The sequence below is a fragment of the Anolis sagrei genome, chromosome 2, assembly GCF_037176765.1.
Source record: "Anolis sagrei isolate rAnoSag1 chromosome 2, rAnoSag1.mat, whole genome shotgun sequence".
Taxonomy (NCBI): Eukaryota; Metazoa; Chordata; class Lepidosauria; order Squamata; family Dactyloidae; genus Anolis; species Anolis sagrei.
Genome location: NC_090022.1, coordinates 268,712,252 through 268,720,882, shown reverse-complemented (window position 1 = coordinate 268,720,882; position 8,631 = coordinate 268,712,252). Strand labels below are relative to the sequence as shown.

The window sequence follows — 8,631 nt, the reverse complement described above, 5'->3', positions numbered from 1 at the left end:
AGTGTGCTTTATTTTATGATTCCTTGATGAAAGGAAAACATTAGTTTAATGTAAAAAAAAAAATCTGATTTCTGATGAAATCCCATTGCATCCACAAATTGTAGTCCATTGACAGGAAGTTGAACAGAGACAATAGTGTCTTGGCACACTACACACATTATAACTGTAGTTTATACCCAGCTTCAGGACGACCTATTCTATTGTATTGTCGAAGGCTATTGTATTGTCGAAGACCTATTCTATTGTTTGAAATAGTTTTATGTTTTAATCTATTGAATTTTAACTCCATGTTGTACTCCACTTTGAGCTTGGGTAGAGGTGGGTAAGACAAAAAATGTGCTAGCATTATTATATTAGCCCCAGACCATCACCACCACATCAGCCAGCATCCCAGTCTATGCCAAAAATTCCCTCTAGCATTCATATGGTTAATATCTACTCATCTTGGCTTTGGGCAACATCTCTACTTTGTTCACCAGCCTCAGGTCATCACCACACCCACAGGTTTTGCATTACTATGAGTATCCATACACCAGTTCTGCCTATAAAGGTCTGTTTCTAGACACCATGCCTATCACCATATGCAGGCAGAGGGAAAACCAGCAAGCCACATCACCTGCACAAGATGGTCATGCAATGGTGTTACGATAATATAAATTTATTTTTTCACATGCATTCCAATATTTGCTTCCTTGACATTGGAAAATAATGATCTTCATTTTCTGCATTCAGTTAGATCAGTGGTTCTCAACCTGGGGTCCCCAGATGTTTTTGGCCTACAACTCCCAGAAATCCCAGCCAGTTTACCAGCTGTCAGGATTTCTGAGAGTTGAAGGCCAGAAACATCTGGGGACCCCAGGTTGAGAACCACTGAGTTAGATGATCTTACCTCCTCCATGGAGGTAATGTGTACAGATGTTTGAATGTTGGCCTAGGATACTGGTGACCAGCAATCCTGGGGAATTTGAAGATGCATGAATGGAGGGTAAAAGGGAGAAATGTGTCAAGAGGAAGGCATATTAAACCAACCCTGATTGGCACCACCTCCCACCTGTAAACCAATGCCCTCACTGTAGAAAAACATGCAGGCGAAGAATAGGGCTCCACAGTCACCTACATATCTACCACCAAGACACTACACTTGGAAGGCCATCATACTCGGACAACGAGGGATCACCTGAGAAGACTAGCAAACAAGGGATCAAATCCCTATGTGGCCATGGAAACTCACCAGATGGCTTTGGGCAAGTCACACTCTCCCAGCTTCAGAAAGCAAGGGTGTAAATATGCACATGCATAGAAATTCTGACTTGATGTTTCCTGAGACCGACAGTTTGGGGATCCTTCTCTCCCCCCCCCCCCCCCCCGCACTCACATCTACATCCAACCCAAATGTCATTAAATCCCTCCCACATTTCTGAATTCCCTTGGAATTAATTGTCTATTCCACTCCTTGTTTTGCTCTTCCACTTACATATCCTGAAATTAATGAAGCTAGATGTCTTTTAAAAAGTTTATTTTGATGTATTGCTCATCAAAACAATCTTTCTCAGCTTTAGGATACAGTAGGCACATCCAACAGGCTGAAATCCAAAGTGCTTCCATTATTTTTGCCAACACCTGCAATGTGCTTTATTGGAGGCTGTAAAGCTACAAGAAATAGCAATTAGTGCTTCATCTTTCCAACGTAATAATCACCCTAGTCTCACAAAGGCCCCTTGATGATCCCACATTTTTTAAACAAAAGCAATGGCTTTTGTGAAGGGAAAGAATAATTTAGTGATTTATGTGCATTGAGAAGGCAAAATTATACAAATTCATCTTCCAGGCAGTTATCACAGTATGTATCTCTGTTGAACTACAGGAACTTTAATGATTTAGATATATTTTATAAAACTTTTCTATACCTAAAACAAGGGATGTAGTCCACCCATGTAATAATATGCCCCTATGAGAATTCCAAAAAAGGATAATCATCAAATAAGGGCTACTCAGAGAATCAGACATTTTCAAAAAGAGTCAAGTATCTGGCATACTAACTTATCACAATATACATGACATCCATTTTTGTTGTGTTATCCACTGAAAATTGAAGTTGATTGACTCTCAAGATGAAATTAATGAAACTGAACTCAAATTTGCCATGAGCAAACCCAAACTACAATTCCCAAGATTCAATACCATTGAGCCATGGCAGTTAAAGTGGTATCAAACTGCATTAACTCTACATTGTAGGTACATCCTTAGTTCCTCCCTCAGTAGAGCAGGTGAAGGGGAGGAGGTGGAAGATCCAGAAAGAACTTCTTAATCCTAAATTAGACACACATGGACTCATTCCAGCTTTTGCCATCAGATATAATTGTGCAATAAAAATAAACGCTGCCACCTCCACAATGGCATTCATGGTTTCCTCAAATAATTGACAATGTACGACTGTAGAATAATTGGCAATTCCTGACAGTAGTTGAACAGCAAACTAAAATAGAACATTTATTATTCAGAAGTATATACACCTGATGACGATGATGGGGGCAAAAAGCAGAGGGTAGCTTTCAAAAACTGCATGGGGGGAAAAAGTTCCATGTCAACTTCTATTGTGATGATGTTCAGCCCAACATAACTCTTGACCTAACACTATTGATATATCTCTGTCCATGCAAGCTAATGGTGTGAACCACACCAGATAAACTGACCTGATATCTTTCATCAGCTTGTGAAGAAGTGGCAGGAAGCTGGGTTTGCTCTTTCTCAAGAGCAATCATTCTAAAACCGATGGGCTAAAGCCAGGAAAGTCTAGCTTTTCCATCAACCTGAAGGTGATAGGATCTCAGAACAGCCCCATAAGGACTAGGCTTGCTCAGTGGATGTGAAATGGTGATTTATTGGGGAGGGGAAGATGGAATATCTTGGAAAAGAATATCACTAGCCAGCAGCAAAAAGCTCATATGAACAAGTACATTATACATTGTAGCACAGGTGCCAATGGTGTATGTAATGCTGATTAGAAAGTAATTATGAGTCCAGACAACAGTACTTGCTATTACACACATGGAGGTAAGAGTGGATGAGAAGACTATCACCAGTCAAAACCAATTGCCAATTCCTATTCTACTATTACTGCTGCCTATATTTATTTATTTTATTTATTTACAGTATTTATATTCCGCCCTTCTCACCCTGCAGGGGACTCAGGACAGATTACAATGCACATATACATGGCAAACATTCAATGCCAATTAGACATACAACATATATAAACAGACACAGAGGCAATTTAACATTCCAACTTTTCCGGCTTCATGAAGGTATGCTCGATTCCGGCCACAGGAGGAGCTGCCGCTTCACCGTCAATTTGTGACACCGAGTCCTGTGATGGAGTACTTCCTCATTCTTCTGCACACTGCTGGAAGGTTTTATGGTGTCATAAATTAGTTAAATTAGCCTCCCCACATAAAGCAGTACCTAAATTTCCTACTTGACAGATGCAACTGTCTTTTGGGCTGCATAGGTCAACAGCAATAAAAGTTAGTGCATGTCTATGTACCAAGTACATAAAAGTCAAACCGTGTAAGTTAAATACAGTGGGCCCTCAGTATGTACTGGGGTTTGCTTCCAGAACCCTCTGTGGATATCAAAACCCATGGATGCTCAAGTTCCATGGTATATAAGGTTGTAGTAAAATGATGTCGCTTCTATAAAATGGCAAAGTCAAATTTTGCTTTTGAGATATATATATTAATATTTCAACCTGGAGATGTTTGAATCCATGGATACCACCTAAACTTTTGAAAGAACTTTCCAATGATCAGAGCGGTTCAACAGTAGAATATGCTACTGTATCTGGGAGAGTGTTGTAGAGTCTCCTTCCCTGGAGGTTTTTAAACAGAGGCTGGATGGCCATCTGTCAGGAGTGCTTTGACTGGGTGTTCCTGCATTGGAGAATGGAGGTGGATGGGATGGCCCTTGTGGTCTCTTCCAAATTTATGATTCTATAATATATTCTAGAGCGTTAAACAAGTCACAGATGGTCTGAGATGGATATTCTAATACGCTTTAGATCAAGTAATGCACGTTTCAAAGTCAGGCAATAAACTTAAATATTTCTCTGAAACAGACATATATAATATAGCCAGTTTCAACTAAGGACTTTTCTACTGTCATGCCTCAAGTAAGCTTTAGATATTGTTTAGTGCTCATGTAACAGTATGACTTGCTGACTCTGGCTTCTTCCACTGGAAAGAAAGAAGACAAAGGACCCATTTAAAATGTCTGATTTGATAACCTGGATTTTATGGCAGTGCAGATCCAAAGAAAGAGTCTATTGGAAAATATATAACAGAAGTTCACCAAGGCAAAACACAGAGAGAGGAGCAGAAGTGAGCTTCCATCCTTGTCTGAAATTATTCCACCTATGAAGTCAGAGGCCCTGTTGTTGTTATGTATACAGCATAGAATTGTAAGAGTTGGAAGAGACTACAGGGGCCACCTAGTCCAGCCCCTGCCATGCAGAAAAAGGACAATCAAAGTACCCCTGTCAGATGGCCATCCAACCTCCACACAGAAGAACCTTTCACTCCACTCTGAACACATCATTAATGTGCATAAGTTACAAGTAAAATGAACAAAAAAGGACTCCGAAGATATTGCTGCTGTGCTTGCAAAACAAAACACAATAGAACAAAACCAAACTTATAAATAAGATTTTAAAATATAAAGATATACAAGAAATTATTACAACAAAGCAATGAACAGGAAAAATAAAACGGAATCCCTGCATGAATATCAAAGGATACAAAGAATGTATTTAATGTAGGGGTTCTATGAAACTGACTCTATGCCTGGCTCGAGAGCAGTACGTGTGAAAAAGATCTTGCAGTCCTCATGGACAACAAGTTAAACATGAGCCAACAATGTGATGCGGCAGCAGAAAAGGCCAATGGGATTTTGGCCCGCCTAAAAAGGAATATAATGCCTAGATCCAGGGAAGTCATGCTACCCCTCTGTTCTGCCTTGGTCAAACCACACCTGGAATACTGTGTCCAATTCTGGGCACCGCAATTGAAGGGAGATGTTGACAAGCTGGATTGTGTCCAGAGGAGGGCGACTAAAATTATCAAGGGTCAAGAGAACAAGCCCTATGACGAGCGACTTAAAGAGCTGGGCATGTTTAGCCTGCAGAAGAGAAGGCTAAGAGGAGACATGATGAGGGCCATGTATAAATATGTGAGGGGAAGTCATAGGGAGAAAGGGGCAGGCTTGTTTTCTGCTGCCCTGGAGATGACTAGGATACGGAGCAATGGGTTCAAACTACAGGAAAGGAGATTCCACCTGAACATAAGGAAGAACTTCCTAACTGTGAGGGCTCCAAGGTCTGCCAGGGATGGCCCTCCACCATCGTCTCAAGCTTCCACCACCATCACAAGCAGGGCTGTGGGGACAAGGAAGAGGTGGTGGCCCCCTGACTCTGGAATGCCCTCCCCAGAGAGATTAGGCAAGCCCCCACACTGTCCTCCTTCCATAAGGACCTCTTTTGTTGAGAGGTGATTAGATGTCCCTGATTATTTCCTCTCTGCTGTTTTGCTGTTGTAATTTTAGAATTTTTTTTAATACTGCTAGCCAGATTTTATTCATGTTCATGGTTTCCTCCTTTCTGTTGAAATTCTCCACATGCTTGTAGATTTCAATGGCTTCTCTGTGTAGTCTGACATGGTGGTTGTCAGACTACACAGAGAAGCCATGAAAATGAACAAAATCTGGCTAGCAGTATTAAAAAAAACTCTAAAATTAAAACAGCAAAACAGCAGAGAGGAAATAATCAGGGGCAGCTAATCACTTCTCAACAAAAGATTGCCCCAGGCACTAACAAGCCACACCAAACAACTGCCATGCCATCAAATGCTAATCAAGGTGGTCAGTTGAAACATTCACACCTAGCTCCAACAGACAAGAGTTCTTTGTCCCACCCTGGTCATTCCACAGATAAGGTAAAGGTTGTCCCCTGACATTAAGTCTAGTCATGTCTGACTCTGGGGTGTGGTGCTCATCTCCATTTCTAAGCCGAAGAGCCGGCGTTGTCCATAGACACCTCCAAGGTCATGTGGCCGGCATGACTGCATGGAGCGCCGTTACCTTCCCGCCAGAGCGGTACCTATTGATCTACTCACATTTGCATGTTTTCGAACTGCTAGGTTGGCAGAAGATATATAAACCCTTTTTTCCTAGTTCCAACAGACCTCACTACCTCTGAGGATGCTTGCCATAGACGCAGGCGAAACGTCAGGAGATAATGCCTCTAGAACATGGCCATATAGCCCCAAAAAACCTACAACAACCCTATTATTATTATTATTATAGAATCATAGAATCAAAGAGTTGGCAGAGACCTCATGGGCCATCCAGTCCAACCCCCTGCCAAGAAGCAGGAATGTTGCATTCAAATCACCCCTGACAGATGGCCATCCAGCCTCTGTTTAAAAGCTTCCAAAGAAGGAGCCTCCACCACACTCCGGGGCAGAGTGTTCCACTGCTGAACGGCTCTCACAGTCAGGAAGTTCTTCCTCCTGTTCAGATGGAATCTCCTCTCTTGTAGTTTGAAGCCATTGTTCCGCGTCCTAGTCTCCACGGAAGCAGAAAACAAGCTTGCTCCCTCCTCCCTGTGGCTTCCTCTCACATATTTATACATGGCTATCATATCTCCTCTCAGCCTTCTCTTCTGCAGGCTAAACATGCCCAGCTCCTTAAGCCGCTCCTCATAGGGCTTGTTCTATTATTATTATTATTATTATCCCGCTTGAATGGCCATAGCCCAATGCTGAGGGATCCTGGGAGGTGCAGTTTTGGCGGGGAAGTCGAAAGTCCTTGAGAAACTACAAATCCCAGGATTCCAGAGGACTGAGCCATAGCCGGGGCCGAACTGCATGCCTTCTCTGGTGTAGACGCGCAGGGCTAGCCACATCCTCTCTTCTGCCTCTCCGCGGGCGAAAAGGAGGTGGTGGGGAAAAGAGGACCAGCCCCCTCCGCCCAGCCCAGAACGGAGCGTTTTCCGAGGTCGTTTGGCTCCAATCTCTTCCCGTTCCTGGCTGCCACACAGCCACTCTCCAGCCTTTGGCATTCTGACGCTGCTGAAGTCGGCGCCGGAGGTGGGCAGAGCAGGGGCAGCGCGCGAGGCCCACAGAGGTAAACGGTCCGGCGCGTGCGAGGGAGGGAGGGAGGGGGGAAAGGAGGGGAGGGAGCGCCCTCATCCAACGGGCCCGGCAGTCCTTCGCGTTGAGGCCTAGTCGGGAAGCGGCCGCCTCTTCCGCCCTTCCTGAGGGGGTTAACCAGCCACACACAGCGGCCTGGGTGGGCAAGGGGAGCCTGGGAGGAAGACAACGTCGATGTCTCTCGGGAGGAAGGCGGCGGCAAGGATGGGGCAGGTGTTTCGTGGCTTTCCCCTCGAGCCGCATCCGAAAGGGAGGCAGTGCTGCTCTTCTGCGGCCCCGCCCACACCATCCATCCATCCATCCATCCATCCATCCATCCATCCATCCATCTATCTATCTATCTATCTATAAATGGTCTGTGCATAATGAGTACCTTTTTAAAAACAAAAGAACCAATGAACGAAATCACACCAAATTTGGCAACAAAATGTCTCACAACACAAGGAGTGACCATCACGCAAAAAATTAGGATTTTGTCATTTGGGAGTTGTAGTTGCTGGGATTTATAGTTCACCTACAATCAAAGAGCATTCTGAACTCCGTCAATGATTGAATTGAGCCACACTTGGCACCCAGAACTCCCCTGACCAACAGAAAATACTGGAAGTGTTTGGTGGGCTTTGACCTTGAATTTGGGAGTTGTAGTTCACCTCCATCCAGAGACCACTGTGGACTCGAACAATGATGGATCTGGACCAAACTTGGCACAAACAATATGCCCAAATATGAACACAGGTGGAGTTTGGGGGAAATAGACCTTGACATTTGGGAGTTGTAGTCACTGGGATTCACAGTTCACCTACAATCAAAGAGCATTCTGAACCCCACAAACAGCAGAATCGGGGCAAACTTCCCACACAGAACCCCCATGACCAACAGAAAATACTTAAGGCCATCCAGTCCAACTCCCTTCACCAGGGCAAGAAAACGTAATCAAAGCCCCCCTGACAAAAAGCCACCCAGCCATAGATATAGATGGATAGATAGGATAGATAGATAGGATAGATAGATTATATTAGATAGATTAGATTAGATTAGATAGATTAGATTAGATAGATATGATTCACACACACACACACAAATATAGTATCATAGATTTGAAAGGGACCCTTAAAGAAGGACAATGATATGTTGCATGTTCCAGGGTGGGCACACCAGACACTCTCCACATCAACACTGACAAAAAAACAGCAAGAAATACTGTTTACCCACAAGCAGAAAGAAATTACATATATTAGAAACCAACACTTTCTCATTACTTTATTTTCCAGATCACCATACTGGGCCACAGCAATGCGTGGCAGGGACAGCTAGTCTTATCTATTTCTATCACTCTACCTACGTACCTGTCCATTTCTCTCAACCTACCTTTCTGTCTATATCTGTTTATTTCTACCTAAAGATAAAGATAAAGGTTTTCCCCTTGACA

At 43.4% G+C, this 8,631-nt stretch overlaps 1 protein-coding gene across 1 annotated transcript in view; it reads left to right on the top strand.

Moving 5' to 3' along the window:
- Nucleotides 1–6,902: 6,902 nt before the first annotated feature.
- Nucleotides 6,903–8,631, top strand: part of RNF180 (ring finger protein 180) — a 63,881-nt gene continuing 62,152 nt past the window's right edge. Inside the window, exon 1 of the mRNA XM_067464584.1 lies at nucleotides 6,903–7,176. The gene's annotated coding sequence lies outside the window, so the exon portion shown is untranslated. The remainder of the gene's footprint in view (nucleotides 7,177–8,631) is intronic.